Consider the following 20,367-nt stretch of genomic DNA (forward strand, 5'->3'; position numbering starts at 1 on the left):
AATACAGATAGGTCACGGATTACAGAAATATTCTTCATTTAAAAAAAATAAATACAATAAAATATATCATCGATGCTAATAATTTACGGATTGTCACGGACGTTTCAGTATATTACAAATCGGCTACTGATTTCATACGGATGATGCATCATGGATAAAAAATTAAGAAGTCTAAAACAAAAGTTTGGACTGCCGAAGTTCATAACTAAAATATCTCGCCTGCGTTTATATGTTCACTTTATTAGTGCGCTTGCTCAAGCACACAGCAGCCAAAGGCAAGCACACCATCGTTCTTCTTAAGTTTACTTATTCTGCCTTATTCCGACACGTTTTTTGGATCCACTCCTCCTCCTAGGGCGTTCGAGATAGAGACACCGTTCCATCTCTGAGACGTCTGGCCCGAAGTGGTGTAGTGTACTTGTATACAGCTTTTGGATCAACGTGCCTGTTCTCTTGTTCTTTTGTTTTTTCCCCATAGAGAATGAATAGGGCTCATGAATCGAATCGTCCTACTCGGACACGCTCCATCGCAGATGCACCAAACCTCATGTGATACTTCAGGCCAACTACCCCGACACATACATGCAATCGGTTCTGACCCGCACTCATATTTTTCCTCTCTTTTTGCTCATCCCTTTTTCCTCCATAGGCTTGCATTGATTTTTGGCCCCATTGAAAATGAATGGTGTTTCAGGAGAAAAACTTTCACTCTCCATCAATTTTTTTTTAACCGAGTGACCAAACTTCAAGAAACTTCACTTGATGCCTCAGGCCAAGTCCCCGCACAGATCCATCCCCTCATCTGAGACCTGCACTCGTCTTTTCCTTGGTTTTCACGCATCTCTTTTTACCTCCATAGGCTTCCATTGATTTTTGGCCCCATTCAAATGAATGGAGTTTTGCTCAGTAAGGGCCTCTGCATGCTCTTGCGACAAGGCTTTCGCAGACAGTTTTTTGCAGACAGTTGTAATTTATCGTTGAGCGGGGAGTAATAGGCGTGCGAGATGTTATTCACCGCCACAACGCAAGGGGGCGCGAAGTCACGAAGTCGCTAGGAGTAGTTGGTGGGTGTGGTTAGTGGAGTGTTTATCCTCCGGTTACTTATAACGACTAGAACTGGAGTCGTATAGATGTACGTACTTCCTCACTTCCTCGATCAACCGCTCTTCGTGCTGCTCCATCTTCGCTCGTGTTTTTAAAAATGCCGGTCGTGAAAACAAACCAAACCGGGAAAGTAGGGAAGCGGAAGTGCGTGTACAGCGGATGTAGAGTGGACCAATCAGAGCCCTCTTGTCTGCGACGCTGTCTGCGAGGCTTCTGCGGTGGTCACAATTTTTGGGAGGTGCGCGCAGAGCGTCTGCGAAGGTGGGGGGGCTACGCAGACACTGTCTGCGACGCTATCTGCGAGGACTGGGTTGTCAGCATAAATTGGCCTTAACACTTCACCACACATCCACCAAACTTCATACGGCACCTCAGGCCAAATCACCATCACACACATGATATCGGTTCTGACCCGCACTCGCCTTTCTCTCGCTTTTCATCCGTCCAGTTTTTCTCCATTTTGCCGCTAATCAGTGGAAGCTTGACTGAGTCGTTCCTCCCTTCCCCCATAGGTGGTGATGATTTGGCAAGGACCTGCTCATCTGAGACTTTGACAACAAATCAACTTCAACTCAATGGCCACTTTATTAGGAATACTTACACACACACACAATAGCAATTAGCATATAAGCATTCACGTGTTACCATGCTAGCTGTTAGTATGTTACCCATTACGATATCATGCCTGCTGTTAGCTCGCGAGTTGTTAGCATGTTCACCATTAGCATGTTATCATGAGAACTGTTAACATGTTAGGATTAGCATGGTAGCATGCAGAGTTCGCATGTTTGCTGTTAGCGAGTTCGCCTGAGCATGTTAGCATGCTAACTTAACATGCTAACAGTTAACATGCTAACAGTTAGCATGCTAACTGTTAGCATGTCACCCTCCATGTGTTAGCATGCTAAAAGTTAACATACTAGCCATTAGCATGTTAGCTGTTAACATGATAGCTGTCAGCATATTAGCCTAAAGTGTTAGAATTTTAACAAACAGCATGTTAATAATTAGCATGTTAGAATGCTAGCTGTTAGCATAGGGTGACCAGATGTCCCGGTTTTACCGGGACAGTCCCGATTGGGGTTGTGTGTCCCGAGTCCCGACAAAAGTCTGTCGGGACACGGATATGTCCCGGTTTTCGCCACTCGTGACGTTTGCGACTGAGCAGCGTGGGAATCATTAACGGAAAAATGTCTGCATTTACTATTTTGATGAATTGACAGGAATCGCAAACTTTCCTGGTTACCGCCCCCTGGCCCTGTGGCATGGGTGTTTATTTAGCCACATTATTCCAGACAACAGAACGGGTTGCCATGCAACAATAAAATAAACATTAACTGGCGCGAATGTGGGGGCGGCACGGTGGTGTAGTGGTTAGCGCTGTCGCCTCACAGCAAGAAGGTCCGGGTTCGAGCCCCGTGGCCGGCGAGGGCCTTTCTGTGTGGAGTTTGCATGTTCTCCCCGTGTCCGCGTGGGTTTCCTCCGGGTGCTCCGGTTTCCCCCACAGTCCAAAGACATGCAGGTTAGGTTACCTGGTGACTCTAAATTGAGCGTAGGTGTGAATGTGAGTGTGAATGGTTGTCTGTGTCTATGTGTCAGCCCTGTGATGACCTGGCGACTTGTCCAGGGTGAACCCCGCCTTTCACCCGTAGTCAGCTGGGATAGGCTCCAGCTCGCCTGCGACCCTGTAGAAGGATAAAGCGGCTACAGATAATGAGATGAGATGTTGATAAATGTGAGCTTCAACAAAATGATAAGAGCACCTCTCCGAGTGTCACATTTACATAAAAAAAGGTGTGCGTGCACGAGCATGGTCGCGCGCAAAAGTGTCCCGGTTTCAGACTAGGGAAATCTGGTCACCCTATGTTATCTATTAGCATGTTAACATTAATGTTAGTATGCTAGCTGTTAGCATATTAGTATGCTAGCTGTTAGCATGCTAGTTGTCAGCATGTTGGCATTAGCATGCTAGCTTTTAACATGCTAGCATGATAGCTGTTCTGCTACAGCTCAGCAAGCCCACACTGCATTTTCTCTGAGGAAATGCAGTCTAGTTTATTACTGATATTTCACGGAAAATAAATCACGTCCATGAATTAAAGATCTGTGCTTTGTATTATATTTTTTATTTTCCATAACTCCATATTCTGTGACTTCATGATGCAACAAGGATGTACAAAGATGCCCGAGGAAAATAGTACATGCTCAGACAACTTCACATGGAAACAATCAGCTGATTGGTCAGACGTTTTATCAGATCAGGTCCAGGTCTGGGGAAAAAAAAAAATCACTCCAGAAGCAATCTCACCAATACGGATAAACCCAGGTCTGGGCTACATCCCGGTAGGGATCGTTATCAGTCTGGTGTGAGCACCAACCACAAACTGGAGAGGACCCATTTATTTGTGGTTATCGTTATAGTTCTAGCTATTGTGGGACCGGACCTTAACCCTGATCAGATCAAAAAAGACAGAATTCCGAGTTTAGACTTCCGAATCAAGTCGAACGCAGTACAACACTCCTGATCCTCGGCAAGCTCTCACACTGAACAAAGTTATATTAACTCCGTTTTCTTTTCTCTTCTTCTTTCCTCTCATATACATTTTCAGCATTCTTTTCCTGACAACATTCTGGATCTGGATAACAGCATTAAATTTGATAAAGATTAGACATCAGACGGTTCCTCACTGGGTTTCCTTTCTGTCCTCTGAAAACCATATGTATAAATAGAGAGCAGCTGTAAGCACAGCCCTTTTATGGCATTTTTTAAATTAACGGCACTGCACGTAAGCCCCAAAACAGGTTATCTACCATCAACAGACTTCTGCTGATCCTCTCAGCTCCGCTCCGGTCCACATCATCATATAAACGCTTATCAGCATTTCCCTGAGCCGTCACAACCCTATATTATAATCATATCCTTCTGATCTCTACTATCAAACCTACATCTTCCTTAATCTCCATCTATAGTCACGTTCCTCAGCGTAGTTGTTCTACCTCAGATGAAGTGTCTTTCCATCCTCTCCATTCCTGTCACCTCATTATTTTGCCATTTGCTGTTGGTCTGGTTCTTGGTCTATTTTTAAAACCCTGGTCTCTGTCCAACTGTTCCGGATCCATGAGCAACCTAAACCTTCCATTAGCAGTCTTTTTATGGAAAAAGGGGAAAAAAAATCTTGTAGCATCTCAATAACAATTGTTTCAATCTGGTTTCCATAAAAAAATCCAGCCAATTCAATCTGGTTTTCATACACGGAGCAGCACTAAAATGGACCTTTTAACCTTTTTACATGCCCTCAAATATTCTCCCGGAATTGCATGACAATTTTCAGACAAAAAAAAAGAAAAGCACATCATAAAAGAATTCTATGGTTGCAATTGGTGGTCTTGATGTGCTCACACTGTCAGCGGCTGATTCCGGAGCACCGCAACCAAAAGACACCGATGACAAAGTTGTCAGAAATGTCTGATTATAATCTGTGCAAGAGCATTGCTACGACACTGCAATGTAACGTTACCAGGCTGGATGTCAGAAAATGGACAAAAAAAATATGCTTATAATTTCTCATAAGCTTGTTTTTTTTCCTTTAGGTTTATTTACACAAGTCCATTTTCTACAAGAGCTGTTTTCCAGATCATTCTGATCAATGACATAAGTGTACTAATTCTCTTTAAATCACAGGTCTACCGTAAGAGAATCTTCACTGTATAATTGACACGAAGAAATGTTATCGCACAGTCCGTTCTAGAATTTGGCCAAGGTTTCATTTTAGATATTGTAGGGTTACAAGTAATAATCTTTCAAAAACTCATTGAAATTGCACTGTTCTCTTCAAAGCGAGTGCAAGACAAGAAGTTTGTGTCACTGTAGAGTTGTTCTGATTGGTTAGATAAGGATGTATAAGGAGACATACAATGTATCGCGCAATGATAAACTGTGACAAAATTTATGAAATCACAGATTTTAAAAAAATCAAGATCATCCAGCTGCATAATCGTTTAGTTCTTCCTTGCTGTAACTGCGCTGTTTAGACAGCACAGGGAGCAATAATGTACAGCAGCAGGAATGCACACGACTTCACTGAATGTGGAAGGAACACAGCTCTAATGCCACGAAAACGCACAAAAAAAAAACAGATCTAAAAAGTGAAAGAGCTGTTGTGATTTGTACAAGAAGATTTAACAAGAAATCAGAGCTCTCTTTTTACAGAATGAAGATAAAGAAAAGAGAAGCAAATGGAGGCAGAACAAATGTTCCTAAAAATTAAGAAACGGTCTGATTGTTATTAACTTATTAATAAAAAGAATATTTTAGTTAATAGTCTATATTTTACTTCAACCTTTACAAATGTGGGTAAATTATTGTTAACAAAATGAAAAAAATATTTAAGTGAACAAAAGGAACATTTAAGTTGATTTTAAAAATAGGAAAATAAAGGGTTACTTTTTTGGTAATAAGTTTAATTTTTGTTCATGCGAAATTGTGAACCTGATATTGTGAAAGGAATCAAATAAAGAATTGAGTGAATTGCAGGCTTGGAGTACTCAAGTCTGACTTGTGCCCTAATTTTAAGGACTCGTGCAGTGGCGGCTGGCCCATAGGGGGCACTCGGGCGCCACCCTCCCAAATGTGGAGGGGAAAAATATAAAATATATATATTTTTACAAATTTTATCATCAATGTCAGTTTTACTTAATAGTGTGCGCCTACATGCAATCTGAATTATTTAAACAACATTTCCACCAACTGACTCTCATTCAACAGTGAATTTCCACCGACAGACTCGTATCATTTCTCTTCTTGGGCGCTCGTCAAAGGGCCCCAGAAGTGCAGCAAAATAGCCAATCCTGTATGGTTGCTAGGGAAAAATAATAAATATTTGGCCAATCATTATCGCCGAATGTAACGGTTTTGGGGCGCTGGAAATTTCGCCCCTGCTACAGAAAATGTGGGAAAGTTCTGGTTGCTATGGTGATAAACTTGAGGTCTCAGGTCAGCCAGTCAGAGAGATGATGGCGACGATGACAGTTGAGGGGCAGCTTCCACCAAATTCGGTGAGATCGTTGTTGAACTACCCTTTCACGAGAAGGACGATGGTGAAAAAAATCCGTGTTAAGCAGCTGCGACCCGACAAGTCCGAAATGAACATCACCCAGCCAACCAAGGAGAAAGTTAAAGCCTACAACAGGACTTTTTGCAGGAGTTGGTTCCAGCGTAAGTCGTGGCTGACAGGCTGTGGAACAGCCAATGCACTTTTTTGTTTCCCCTGCATCCTTTTCAAAAGTGACAGGTGTGATTTGACGTGGACACAGTCTGGACAAACTGACTTAAAGCAGCTCTCCGAACACATCAAGAAGCAGGAAAGATGAATGAATGAATGAATGAATGGTTTATTTCGGTTACAATCTACAATACAAAACTTAAATTTTGTGCACTCAGCTGACAAAGAATTATTATACATGCTTCCACTAAACATTTTCACACAAAAAAATTAACAAAAACTCTGTAACCAAAAAAGGAATAGGCTGAAGCCAAGGCTTATTTTTGCCCATCCTGTACAATCCATAAAATTACCCAGAATATCAGTAATACAATGGGGGAAAAAATAAAATAAAAATTACTCTAAATTACTCTTCTTAATTATTTCACGTCAATCATTTTACATTGTAATCCTTAATTATTTTACCTTTCAATGTTTTTTTTTTTAAACTCAACAGCGATCTACACGATTTCAAAATCATCACCAAGTCCATTCCACAATATAACTCCCAAAAATAAAAACACATCTAGATTTAACATTAGTTCTCACATTACCTCTTTCAAAGACACCCAACCCTCTTCAAATTATCATTTTCTTTCTCTTAATTAAAAAAAAATTTTGAATACAGGTGGGAAGATTTATTCCTTACTCGAAACAGTATTTCTAATGTTTTTAAGTATACAATATCTAAGAATTTTAAAAAGGTACAAGACTATAAATAGTTTATTAGTGGTTTCATGATAGGAAGCTTAATTTATTCTGATAACACTTTTCTGGAGTTTAATTATAGGGTCTATATACGTTCTATATGTACATTTCCCCAAACCTCAACATATGACGACACACACACATATATATATAAAAACAAGAAATGTCTGAGTAATATTGTATTTCTCACTTTATATATATATATATATATATATATATATATATATATATATATAAAGTGAGAAATACAATATTACTCAGACATTTCTTGTTTTTATTTTAAAAAATAAAATAAAAATTTCATTGTTTTGTAAATACCAATAGTTTTAGATAATTTCTGTTTTATATATTCTATATGTGGGCGGCATGGTGGTGTAGTGGTTAGCGCTGTCGCCTCACAGCAAGAAGGTCCGGGTTCAAGCCCCGTGGCCGGCGAGGGCCTTTCTGTGTGGAGTTTGCATGTTCTCCCCGTGTCCGCGTGGGTTTCCTCCGGGTGCTCCGGTTTCCCCCACAGTCCAAAGACATGCAGGTTAGGTTAACTGGTGACTCTAAATTGAGCGTAGGTGTGAATGTGAGTGTGAATGGTTGTCTGTGTCTATGTGTCAGCCCTGTGATGACCTGGCGACTTGTCCAGGGTGTACCCCGCCTTTCGCCCGTAGTCAGCTGGGATAGGATCCAGCTCGCCTGCGACCCTGTAGAACAGGATAAAGCAGCTACAGATAATGAGATGAGATATTCTATATGTGGCTTCCAACTGAACTTATGATCTAAAATTACTCCCAAGAATTTAGTTTCATATAGTCTTTCAATTTCGACTCCATTTAGGATTAATTGAATTTCACAATTTACCCTAACCCCACCAAACACCATAAATTTTGTTTTATTTTCATTTAATGCTAACTTATTGATATCAAACCATTCTTTTAACCTGATCAACTCATTTTCTACTGTTAACAATTCTTTAATATCTGGTCCTAAACAAAATAAATTTGTATCATCCGCAAATCCAATCAATCTCAACTTAAATACTGTACAAATATCATTCAAATAAAGTATAAATAACTAAGGTCCCAGTACCGAACCTTGTGGAACACCACAAATTACTTTTCTAAGATGTGACACAGTATTATTAATTTTTACATACTGAAACCTATTATTTAAATAACTTCTTATCCAATTTAGTGTAACATCTCTTATGCCATAACACTCCAATTTCTGCAGAAGTAAGGAATAATTGTGTCAAACGCTTTACGTAAATCAACAAAAACACCTACAGCGTATTGTTTCTTATCTATAGCTGTAGCTATATTTTCTACAAATTCCATCACTGCTAAGGACGTTGATCGGTTGCTCCTAAACCCATATTGATGATCACTCAATAGCTCATATTTCTCCATAAAATCATCCAGTCTATTTACAAACAATTTTTCGAGTATTTTTTTTAAAACTGAGGTAGCAAAGACATAGGTCTGTAATTTGATACAGTATGTTTATCACCATTTTTATAGATTGGGACCACCTTAGCAAAGATCAAGAGTTCACATGGAAAACTACGTAAAGCTAGCGGTGCTCGGAAGGATTAGCATAGCGGCGCAGCTAGACGATGGGCACTGCATTGCTGTAAGAAGGCACAATGAAGAGGTATTTGAGTATTGTATTTGATACCGTTCCTTTCCAAAGCATAAATGGAGCCTAATATAGCTGTAAATTGTTAATTTACTTTATCTGTGAAACTGCTGATTTTCAGAAGGAAATTAAATTATTGTGGAATTGGCAGGGAAGTCTATTGGCACACCAGCACCACTAAGAATTTTTCACCTGCCGCCACTGGACTCATGACTTGGACTTGAGCACTGATGACTCGGACTTGTGCATTAACTGCATTCGGACTTGTAAATTGGAGATGAGGATTTGGAATTTCTCTTTATTTCTTGTAACATGCCACAATAATTTGTCAAAATATTTATATCCACATTAATTTTTATACTAATTTTGCACAAGAGAAGGAAGTGACGTGCTGTGTTCATTGCTCTGTTGATAGCGGGGCTTACTGACTGATGAACTAGCGAGTGTTAATCCTCTCTCATGTTATTTGCCCTGTTGATAGTGGGCGGGGCTTGCTGAGTGATGAACAAGCCTTTTATCTGTAGCCTGTTAACTAAAATGGGGCAGTCGAGCAGGAACGTTGGTCCAACATGGTAGCAGAGACGCTTTCACACAAAGGCAGCAACAGACACCGTCAAACGATGCAGTTGGAGTCTTGTTCTCGGACTCGACTCAATTTTCTTTAATGACTTAGACTTGAACACTGGGGACTCGAGACTGGACTCGAGGTTTAGTGACTTGACAACACTGGTGAATTGTTATATGCCAAATGGTGAACATTATTTATTTCAAAGTCTGGAACTGTCAGGGAGACCAGAGTTCTCTCCTGTGAGCCGTACTTTCACTGATGGATACCAGAACGTGAGGAAAACATCAGTAAACATGACAAAAAGTCAATATGTGAGACTGTAGAGTTGACCAATGTATACAGGTATGTGGCGCACCCACAATAGGTGACCACAGGTCTTTAAGTGTATTACTACTTTTGTTTAGTATTTCATATTTCTTAACTATTATTACTTTAGAACGGCCTAGTGCCTAGTAGGAACATAAGCGCGTGACACAGGTGCCGCAGTTGCGTCTGGGTTCAGGGGTGATAGCGTTCCGGCGCCGCGCCGGATTTCCGGCGTACCGTGGCTGGAGAAAAAAAAAAAAAAAATCTAGTTCGCCCATTGTCCTGTCATTCTGAGATGCGCAGATAGACAGTAAAGGGAATTCCCATGATATGGAACCAGTGGGAAAAAAGTGCCGTCACGGCACGAATTAGACCTAATTCGTGCCGTGACGGCACTTTTTTCCCACTAGTTCCATATCATGCGAATTCCCTTTACTGTCTATCTGCGCATCTCAGAATGACAGGACAATGGGCGAACTAGATTTTTTTTTTTCCCCAGCCACGGTACGCCGGAAATCCGGCGCGGCGCCGGAACGCTATCACCCCTGTGGGTTGCTAAAGGGGCAGACCACCGCTCAGCCCTCAGATGCACTTTGGATGAAGTATGTGAAAGCAGCAGCCTGTGTCGTCTCGTCATTTTATCCACCTGTTTTACAGGTACATTATCTTTATTACTGCCGGTACCACTCTTGGGACCCGTAATAAATTTTTGGGGGCTTGTCCGGGATGTTCTCCAGCTGCGTCGGGAGACTCATGCTGTCGCTGCTGACCGATGGAGTCACATCAGATGTGGCGTCGCCATGGGAACCTGTCGCCTCAGAGGACGAGGCGCACGATGGGCTGGTCTCAACGGTTACGGCAGGAGGACTGAAGTCCAAGCGAGACGGAGACGAGGCTCCGAGGAACTCATCTTCCTCTTCCCAACCCAGACTCTCGGACTGGGTGGTTTCCTCTGCTCGCCGCTTTAGTGCCACTCTCCTGGCCTCCTCCTGATCCAACTGAAACACTTTGTAAAAGTAGCGCTGCCAGAACTCGGAGTGAGCCACAGCTGCTGGAACCATTTTCGTGTAGAGGGCCCGGATGGAGGGGCTGTTCACCAGCAGCTCAATGCAAAGGTGGAGGCTCTAACCAACATGGTGGCAGCCTTGATGGACCAACAGACAGCACAAGCACCCCATTTGAGAACTCAGTCTAACTCAGCTTTCTTCTCCTCAAGACTGAAAGTCGAGAGCCAAGTGTCAAACTGCTCCAGAGGACTGTCGGGTTCGTTGCAGTATGTCGCAGGATCGGCTTGGAGAGCGTAGAGACGAGCCTTGGTGCTGTCGTACACCTCGGTGGTTCCAGCCGGCGTGGCCACCAGCGTGATGACATCACAGTCGATAGTTTTATCAGGTGAAGGAGCGAGCGTGTCCGTGATCACACCCAGAATGTTCGTAAGGCTCTTCTTCACCTTCTCCGTGGTCTCGGATGAACCTTCCACAGCCAGCTTGCTCTTGACAGCGTTGGCCGTGGCGACGATGGAGCAGGCCGTGTCATGCTGCACCACGTTGGAGAATTCTGTTAAATCCCGCTTGATGAACTTGTACGCTTTGGATGACCTGTCTTTGAGGGACTGGAAACTCTGCTGCAGCCAGCCTCCCCACCAGCCTCCTTCCCCTTCCGCCATTTTCAGCGCATGACGTCATCTCATTTTATCCACCTGTTTTACAGGTACATTATCTTTATTACTGCTGGTACCACTCTTGGGACCCGTAATAGGTACATAGATCATGAGATAGTCAGTACGTTTACATGCACATCCAAATTGAGCTGCTGTCCGTAATCGAGCTAAGGGTCCCAGCAGGGGTGCCAGAGAAATCCAATCCTACATGCACACAAGGAAATCGAGCTATTGTGTGAGGTACATTGTGCACCCGAGCCACAGGTGGCGCTACACGCCCCATCGTGTTGGTACACTTCCGGTTGTCGTCATGAAGAAGAGCTATTCAAGAGTGTAAACAAAGTTATCAGTTCGTGTTCTCCATTGCGCGTTTTTCTCCCGTCCATGAATTTTAATATATTCAACTCCTTAAGCTGAATGAGCATGAACTCTGTCTCCTCATTGCTCCAGAAGTGCACGTTTCTGCTCGCCATTTTCTCTTCATTTGTTCCTCCTGACCTCTTCTGCTGCTCGCTACTACTGTTGTCATGCTGACCGAGGCTGTTGTGTTTCCCGCTTGCGGTCTCGTCACTCGTCACTTCCGGAAGGGGCAGTGCTGAAGTAAGTAGCTCGACTATGTAGCTCGATAGGGTTTACATGCACTAAGTAGCTCGGCAAAAATCGCATAATCTAGGTTGTGTAGCTCGATTACGAGAAATCAAGTTTGGTTCAATTTCAGCCGAGCTAAGGTGTATCCATGGCATTTAGAACTTCGATTTCAGTCGAGCAACGGCAGAAATTCGATTTTCTCTATGTGCATGTAAACGCACTCAATGTCATTATTGTCAAGTGTTCATGCTTTTTTTTTTTTAATTCATAGGAACTAACTGGACACAAAAAACTATTTTTGTACCAGTTATCATTCCTTTTCTTTGTGATATAAATTCTGGACAAAAATCTCTGAAGCTAAAATGGCATTGTCGGCACTTTGTTAGCAAAACCTTCGTAAAATGTCTCGTCTTGTTTACTGTAACACTCATTGGCATTCCTAAACCAAACAAAATGTTCACTTCGCTTCAAAAGGTCCGTTTGGCTGCAGGAGTTTTGGCTCATTCAGTACAAGTCTGGAGCTTCTGATGCTTGGTTGATTTCTGACTGATAGGAATCACAGGTAAAAGCTCCTGGAAAGTCCCATCCATCTTCCATCTCCATTTTCTTCCCCTTGGAAATGAACCCCATGGGGGGTGGGGAGGTGGGTCGTCTTTTACAGGGAGATCCTTTCACATCCACTCCATTATCTCTTCCTTTAATGTCCAGCTTAACTCCATCTCCTTCCTTTCTCGATACTTCCCATCTCTGTAGATTTTTTGTTGTTTTGTTTTGTAATGACTGTAATGTAATATTTGTATTGTGCTGATTATGTTGGCATCGTTAGTATCTCCAACATGTGGGAGTTTAAATGATTACTGCTGATTTTTATGCTGAAATACAAATTAAACCCTTGAGATTTTTTTCTGTTTAGTTCATGCAACTGCCTGGTTTCATAATTTGAAACATTTTTCTGAAAATTTCTTTAAAAAAAAAAAAATTACATGGACCTGTGTGTTTTTCTTCAATCATCTATGCTCATGTGACAATCCTGAAGATTGGGAGATTAGGACAAAAAGGCCCAACAATGTGCATTCATCCATCTTCAGCAAGTCATTAATTACTGAAAAGTGTGAAAAGAAAAAAACCCATTTCCAACACTTTCTCAATCTCATCTTTATCGATAAACGTTTCCACCTCAGCAAAGTGCAAAACTTGATTTGCGATGTTCGTTCCCTCCCCCCCTTTCATATTTTCAAACTTTACACAAGAGACTGACTGAACATCTCACACTGACTGCTGGCTCCATTTAAATCTTGATATTTAAATTTATAAATTTGGTAGATGCTTTTATCCCAAAAAAACAAAAACACTTAAGGATCTGAGCATGGAAAGGCAATGCTTATGAATTTCATTTGAGTTCCATCCCTCCACTTCCTGTACACGTTTTGAGAACTCCATGCTGAGATTAGGGATGGCGAAAACTAAAAAAAATCTTGACCGACCACCGAGCCTCATTAGCCGGTTAAAGTCGGTTAACCTAGGAGTTTAAAATTCTAGAACTGGAATTATTACAGGGATGTAAACGGCACGCCTTTTGGCGGATGCCGCACTTTCCACGGCTGAATCGCGCAGATCCGACCTTCCTTTCCCAAGGGGGGGCGTTGGAGCGTCCGACCACAACTTCATCAAAGCAAATTCTGCACATAAGCAAATGCCGCCACAGTCCACGAAACACAGGAAGTACAAGCACGAGAAGAAAACAGCAAATCAGTAAGCCGCGCATGCCCGCGCTGAAGCCACGCAAAATTTAATGTGCGCAGGTTCCGCGCAAACGCACGCAGCCCCCTGATCCACTGCCTTCCTCCCACGCCTCATGGACTGCAACGGCACCCGCCTATTTAGTAATTTTAATACAGAATCCACCTTGAAATCACATTCAGACACTCCAACGCGCCCCCCCCCCCCCAAAAAAAACCGGATCTGCGCGATTCAAAAAAAAAAAAAAAGTCGGCATCTGCGCCTTTAGTTTGTGTGGAGAGATATGATCTGCAATAACGAATTGTTGGCTACAGACCGAAACATACTTTCAGAATGCACTGGCCAAGGCAGGACTAAACTCCATGTGCCTTCTAATAATAATTAAAAAAAAAAAAAAAACAGAATAGTAATTTGTAAGCTAAAAAGCCTGTGTCTACACTTTCACAGAGTGGCAGCGGGAGGGCGGGACATGACTGAATGGGTGTTTCTGATTTGTCAGCTGTCGTCCTTACACCGCATGGCATGCCCCAAGCGTTTACAACATGGAATTCCAAGTCCTCCGCTCCAAAATCGGCAGCTTCAAAACGATTGATTTTTTTTTTTTTTTTTTTTAACCGACAACCAAAAAAAAAAATTAACCGGTTGACGTTGATTCGGTCAACCACCGGTCAAACGGTCATTGGTTAACATCCCTAGCTGAGATAATTGTTCTAATACAGTCCAGAATGGTGTTTTGAGACTAGAACATGAAGCTGAAATCTCACACGCTTCAGACGACTTCACTTCTCATCAGCTGGCTACTAAAAAACAGCAGAGAGAAGTTGTTTTAACACCCTATATTCTCCCGACCTTTGGGTCACACCACAAACCGAGCAGAAAAGCTTTACGATGCTCAAGACTAGTTCGTGACGAGCTCCGTCCATTGTGTGCCTCCATGGTTGAGTGTGCCAAAAATGTGGTGAAATTAAATTTAAAAAACAAAAAAAACCAAATGATTAGTGGAAAAAAGAAACGGTCTGAAACCACTGACAAGCTTCATATAAAATAAATGCTCCAGCCAATGTTGAGTGATCATACATTATATTTAATCAAGTGCTCGTCTGTTTAATCCAGGACTTCCGTTCCAGAGGGACGGATCAGCTTAAAGACTAGCTGCGATGACACTTCTTTACACATTAAAACATGAGCATGGACTCCCACATCCAAACATCATCTCCCCCGTTCTTGCTCCCTGTGTTCTTTTCCTTTAACGCTTGATTATAACGCTGCAGCATTATAATCTCATCACTGCATCTAAACACAAAAAGTCAGAGAACATTCGTTTTAAACACAGAACCCTGTGACTCAACACCGCTGACCATGAACTGGCTCGCACCTTGTAATCTTGAGTGATTAACCATATGCACACGATTGCCACAGAAATCATTAAACCATGGTCAGGGTTCCAAAAGAACAGAAACGGGGAACAAAAAAAAGTGCAAGTGAGTTAAGTGCTTTCAGATGGTTGCTTTTGAGACGTTAAACACGAGCATGTGGGGCTTCTTCGCCTGTCAAAGCCTCTGGAATCTCACATTGCCGTCACAAGGCTGATGGGAAACGCACACGGACGGCACGGCTGGCCTGCTTTGATACACCAGCGCCCCTCTCCACCGGGCATCTCACCCTCCCCTCGCTTCCTGACATCACTCATTCCACCAAAAACACAACACTGGATCCTCACCGATCCGAATGTCGAGTGAAGCAGTAACGCAGCAGGAGGAGGGAGGGAGGGAGGGAGAGAGAACATCAGGATGTGATGCTGCCTCCGTCGATAAAGTGTGATATGATACACAGGGTTCATGTTCGTACCACAAGTCGTGTGTTTTTGGTAGGGGGTCTCACTCTCCAGAGCTCTGCCATGGTGATTAACTCATCTCCTCACATGAGGAAATGCTTACAGAAAGAGAACACGGCATAATGGTGTGCACTTGTGAATTGTCCAGGATCGATCATTAGGAAGGCGCAGGGCTTGATGTAACGTGTTCGTCTTTAAGCTCCAAGTGCGTTATTGAAGTTTCAATTCTGATTGGTCAGAAGGATTCGAGTTTTATAACTGCAGCTCCACCAGTAACAGGTTTATACAACCCCGATTCCAAAGAAGTTGGGACAAAGTACAAATTGTAAATAAAAACGGAATGTAATAATTTACAAATCTCAAAAACTGATATTGTATTCACAGTAGAACATAGACAACATATCAAATGTCGAAAGTGAGACATTTTGAAATTTCATGCCAAATATTGGCTCATTTGAAATTTCATGACAGCAACACATCTCAAAAAAGTTGGGACGGGGCAATAAGAGGCTGGAAAAGTTAATGGTACAAAAAAGGAACAGCTGGAGGACCAAATTGCAACTCATTAGGTCAACTGGCAATAGGTCATTAACATGACTGGGTATAAAAAGAGCATCTTGGAGTGGCAGCGGCTCTCAGAAGTAAAGATGGGAAGAGGATCACCAATCCCCCTAATTCTGCGCCGACAAATAGTGGAGCAATATCAGAAAGGAGTTCGACAGTGTAAAATTGCAAAGAGTTTGAACATATCATCATCTACAGTGCATAATATCATCAAAAGATTCAGAGAATCTGGAAGAATCTCTGTGCATAAGGGTCAAGGCCGGAAAACCATACTGGGTGCCCGTGATCTTCGGGCCCTTAGACGGCACTGCATCACATACAGGCATGCTTCTGTATTGGAAATCACAAAATGGGCTCAGGAATATTTCCAGAGAACATTATCTGTGAACACAATTCACCGTGCCATCCGCCGTTGCCAGCTAAAACTCTATAGTTCAAAGAAGAAGCCGTATCTAAACATGATCCAGAAGCGCAGACGTCTTCTCTGGGCCAAGGCTCATTTAAAATGGACTGTGGCAAAGTGGAAAACTGTTCTGTGGTCAGACGAATCAAAATTTGAAGTTCTTTATGGAAATCAGGGACGCCGTGTCATTCGGACTAAAGAGGAGAAGGACGACCCGAGTGGTTATCAGCGCTCAGTTCAGAAGCCTGCATCTCTGATGGTATGGGGTTGCATTAGTGCGTGTGGCATGGGCAGCTTACACATCTGGAAAGACACCAGCAATGCTGAAAGGTATATCCAGGTTCTAGAGCAACATATGCTCCCATCCAGACGGCGTCTCTTTCAGGGAAGACCTTGCATTTTCCAACATGACAATGCCAAACCACATACTGCATCAATTACAGCATCATGGCTGCGTAGAAGAAGGGTCCGGGTACTGAACTGGCCAGCCTGCAGTCCAGATCTTTCACCCATAGAAAACATTTGGCGTATCATAAAACGGAAGATACGACAAAAAAGACCTAAGACAGTTGAGCAACTAGAATCCTACATTAGACAAGAATGGGTTAACATTCCTATCCCTAAACTTGAGCAACTTGTCTCCTCAGTCCCCAGACGTTTACAGACTGTTGTAAAGAGAAAAGGGGATGTCTCACAGTGGGAAACATGGCCTTTTCCCAACTTTTTTGAGATGTGTTGTTGTCATGAAATTTAAAAATCACCTAATTTTTCTCTTTAAATGATACATTTTCTCAGTTTAAACATTTGATATGTCATCTATGTTCTATTCTGAATAAAATATGGAATTTTGAAACTTCCACATCATTGCATTCCGTTTTTATTTACAATTTGCACTTTGTCCCAACTTTTTTGGAATCGGGGTTGTATTAATATCCTCGTTCTATAGTTCAGCTCATTCACTGGGGCTTGTGCAGTAGACAAACAAATAGATAAATAAATAAATAAATAAAACATTGATGCGGTGAAGTTAGTTACATTTAACAAACAGGCCTGAAGGGAGGCAGCCATGACCTGAAGGTCAGAGAAGCAGCCTTGGGCCCAAAGGGTCGCTGGTTCGGTTCCCAGGACCAGCAGGGAAAACATGAGGGGAGCTGAGTGAATGAACAGCACTTTCCCCTCCATCTACATTATGGCTGAAGTGCCCTTGGGCGAGGCACCTAACCTCCAACTGCTCCCCGAGAGCTGTAGCATCGCTGCCTGCTGTTCTGGGCATGTACGTGTGCTCACTGCTCATTTTTGTGCGCGTGTGTTTTTTCACTGCTTCAGATGGGTTAAATGCAGAGGAGGAATTTCACTGTGCTTGAGTGTATGTGACCAAATAAAGGCTTCTTCTTCCTTCAGCTTTACGGAACAAGTGTTCAGCATCACACGTAAAGCTGTAACTTCCCCCCCCACACACACACACAACAAATTTACACTTCTTTATATGAGACAAGTTGCTTTTTTCTGTCTTATTAACATAAAAGGAAAGGAAAGGGAAAGGGGGGGAATGAGAGATGCTGGTCAGGGAATGACCATTTACAGCTGAAAACAAGAATTAACCTGGTTCATGGATGTTCCAAATGTACCTAGAAATGGATAAAAAGTATGACGCTATTTAATATATTAAAAATGGCTATCGTTGGCCAATTGCTGTGGTGTAAGAAGAATAAAATACAATACAGGAAACATCAAATTTAACAAAATCATGATGTCACTTCATCGTTGATTATTTTTCTCTAACGGCACAACACAGAACATTTTATTCCTTACATACAGCGTATCAGACGAGAGGAATGCCAGTGTATATACAGTATTTTAGTAACAATTCTGTTTTTCACTCCTTCACCCCCCCACCCTCCCCAAAAACAACCCAAAACATAGCATCCTAAAAATAAGTGCATAAATAAATCAGCAGTTTATTACTTGTGACAACTAAACCCCCAAATTAAAAGCCAGACTATGAGACTGCCGTACATACGCATGATGTTTTTCTCTCTCAGGCGGTTTTGGAAACGGTGTGAAATCATAAACATACAGAGTGGGCTTCAGGATTATTTATAAACGCACTTGTTTGCTATCTGTGTTTGAATAGTTATATTAAATAAAATTCCCAAAGCAAGCTTTGTGAGAGATGTTTATTCACTGTGGAATGTCATGAATATCAAAGAGACGTGTAAATCGATTAACGAAGGAACAAGGTGTGCTGTGTTATTGTGTTCCTGTTTATGGTGAAGGTCGCTATTATTATAGTCCAGTAAGCGAGACTATATTAAACAGTCCTTTCTAAACAGAGTGTATTTTCACCCATGCGCCTCATCCCCATGTTTATTTAAGCACATTCATGGAAAATTTAGACCAAGTTCTAAAAACCAAAACATCATGTAGTACAGGAAAGGGACGGAGTGCACTTTCACAACTAATAGTCAGTTTGTGGAGTCGGTGTAAGTATAATAAACAATCAGATAATTATATAACGAACTAAATTTTAAAATGTTTTGGTGCATCTCATCCAAATGTTTAATTTCTCTATGATCCTGACCAGGCAGTTGCAAATGATGAATGAAAGAATGATCGAGATGAAAGTGGAGCAAAGAAAAAAAAAAAATCCTGAACTTTTGAAAGTCCAACTAAGAGATTGGGGGTGAGGGGGGAACATCCCCCGAAAAAAAATTGAACAACATAACACGCAAAACCCTGCATTCTAATGCATTTTAGTACTTATTTTCACTAAAACAAGTTATAACTTAAGCCTTTTTCCTTTCATGTACATTAATGATTAACATGTCAAAAACATCAAATTTAATTCCCCTCGTTAATGAGTAATTTTCAGGAGCGCATTTAGAAAACGCGGTGATTTTCCTGCTACACAGTTCATTACTTTGAAAAAAAAAAAAAAAGAGAGTTGAAGGTAAACTCGGCACAATCCCAAAACAGTGCTGTTAAAAAGTAAAGGTCTGTTAGAGTTTCTAAAGCTTTCAGGTTTCAATGTTGGGGACGTTGAGCCTCGTTTATCAATCTTTTAGCAGAGTTGTGCATTTGCAGAAGCTAAAGTGAACTTAAAATTTCCAATTCATATTTATGCGAGTTGAAGCCAATTGTTTACATTAGTTCGTATTGTCTGTAAATTTGAACACACCAATTAATACCAAATTTCTCATGTAAATCGGGGCGTAGCTAGGTCACACACTGACTGGCAGCCTGAGTGCATTATGGAACAAAAAATAATTACCATTGCTAGTTTTAGGCAGCTTAGAAACCGGCTCTTCCATTATTGCTGTTTCTTCCACAGTTTCTTGATGTTGTGTTCTAGAAATGGCGCTAAAGCTTAGCTTCGAAGCCACAAAATGCAACTTTGATGGAAAAAAATATATAATAAATTGCTTACCTCTCTTCACATCGAAAGAAAGAGGAAAGTTTTGCTTGTTTTGACATGGCGAATTATTAACGAGAGGAAATGCTTGTAATTCGCAACTAAAAAGACTGCAGCTACACTGGCAGCTTGAACATGCTTTCTAGTGCGATTGTGTTGCGCTTGTGCAGAACGGTGTCAGTCCTGCCAGCCTTAGCACGTGCACCTGAAGGCGCACACGCCTAATGAGCTCTGGCACGCACGCCGTTAACAAAGAACACCTGTCTTTAATCAGTGAACTATGTTTGGGCTATTTAAGGACTGTGCCCATGCACACTGCAAAAAATGATCTTTAATATGGGTGAATTTATCTATTATTTCTTATTAGAAGTTTACTAGAATTCAAATATAAGATTTAGCTTACTTTGAGACGCTTTTACTAATTTCAAGCCTTAAATTTTCTTATTCTATTGGCAGATAATTTTGCTTCTTTCTAGAATTGAATGCTTAAAATGAGCAAAATTATCTGCCAATAGAATAAGAAAATTTAAGGCTTGAAATTAGTAAAAGCGTCTCAAAGTAAGCTAAATAATCTTATATTTGAGTTCTAGTAA

At 41.6% G+C, this 20,367-nt stretch overlaps 1 protein-coding gene and 1 pseudogene across 1 annotated transcript in view; both read right to left on the reverse strand.

Annotated features, from left to right (window-relative positions):
- arl15b (ADP-ribosylation factor-like 15b) overlaps window positions 1–20,367 on the reverse strand; it is a 114,725-nt gene that overhangs the window by 52,434 nt on the left and 41,924 nt on the right. The window lies entirely within an intron of this gene.
- LOC132873362 (BSD domain-containing protein 1-like) lies at window positions 10,183–12,077 on the reverse strand (annotated as a pseudogene).

Source organism: Neoarius graeffei, chromosome 25, assembly GCF_027579695.1.
Source record: "Neoarius graeffei isolate fNeoGra1 chromosome 25, fNeoGra1.pri, whole genome shotgun sequence".
Taxonomy (NCBI): Eukaryota; Metazoa; Chordata; class Actinopteri; order Siluriformes; family Ariidae; genus Neoarius; species Neoarius graeffei.